This window comes from Oryzias melastigma, unplaced genomic scaffold (assembly GCF_002922805.2).
Source record: "Oryzias melastigma strain HK-1 unplaced genomic scaffold, ASM292280v2 sc00537, whole genome shotgun sequence".
In the NCBI taxonomy this organism is placed as follows: domain Eukaryota; kingdom Metazoa; phylum Chordata; class Actinopteri; order Beloniformes; family Adrianichthyidae; genus Oryzias; species Oryzias melastigma.
In genome coordinates, this window is record NW_023417130.1 from 19,371 (window position 1) to 20,147 (window position 777).

Genomic DNA, 777 nt, shown 5'->3' on the forward strand with positions numbered 1-777 from the left:
ACGGTTGTGGAGCAGGAAGTAAGAAAGATTAGTAAAGGTGAAGTTGTAACGATCAGCTATTTCCTGTAGAGTTCATTACTTTTCAAGGGTTCCCGGATTAGTAAAAATGATATATATATAACACAGATGTTATCTTTTGTTTGGCAAATTCTTTTATATATGTATAAGAGAAAAAAAACACCTCCAGCAAAACCCCAAAAAGGTACATAAATTCTCAGTCATCAAAGACAGTTCATTTTCCTAAATGTCCCGTAAAAGTCCGTGCTGTGCGTCTTTCTTTCATAGTTCACCATAGTTCACAGTCACTCCCACTCCCGGTATGTTTGCATCCACAACGAAACGAAATCCAAACGTAGCAAAGGAATCCTCTCACCCAAAAGTCGTTTGTCCAAGCGGGTCCAAACCGAAAGTGAAACTTTAATCCAAAACGAAACTTGATGCGTTGGAAGGTAGATGCGCTTCTCTTTTGTTTTTCCTCTTCAGAAGTGCGCACTTTGGCAGGAGGGGCCTCCTCCTCTCTGCTTTGCTCCTATTTATCAAGTCAGTCACATGACCTACAGCTGACGTGTCATTGATACAAAATCATAAACAAAACATTTACATTTACAGATACAGCGTATTTGTGGATAACATGGTGAATAAACAGGGCTTTACAATTATATAGGAAGAAAATAAATTTGACACAGAATTCATGATAATGTCAACTTATGTGTTTAATACTTTTGTGGCTACAAAGTGAGAGGGGCTTTGAAGAGGATGAAGAGTGGAAAGGCTCTT